Source organism: Garra rufa, chromosome 9 (assembly GCF_049309525.1).
Source record: "Garra rufa chromosome 9, GarRuf1.0, whole genome shotgun sequence".
NCBI lineage: Eukaryota > Metazoa > Chordata > Actinopteri > Cypriniformes > Cyprinidae > Garra > Garra rufa.
In genome coordinates, this window is record NC_133369.1 from 8,919,245 (window position 1) to 8,919,562 (window position 318).

Sequence of the window (318 nt, forward strand, 5' to 3'; positions counted from 1 at the left end):
ATTATACAGACAGACAGTGTTACAAAAACTATAGAAGTAGTTTTCTCCATCTCCACTATCCAACGACCCGTACAGCAGCTGTTTTGCGATCGAGCATTGGCTGCTGTGAAAGTACGCTAGCCAAAGTAGGCTTAAATATCAAACATGTTTGATATAAATCGGGGCAGCATAGGCCTATATATATAATGTAGAAACGGCGCTTTATGCTCAAATGTTCCAGTTTTGCGCATAAGTTAAATTCGCATTTTTGGATGGAAACACAGCTTATGAGGTGCCGAACTCTGCTGGCATCAGTGCGGGAGAGAGACCGAATGTGTC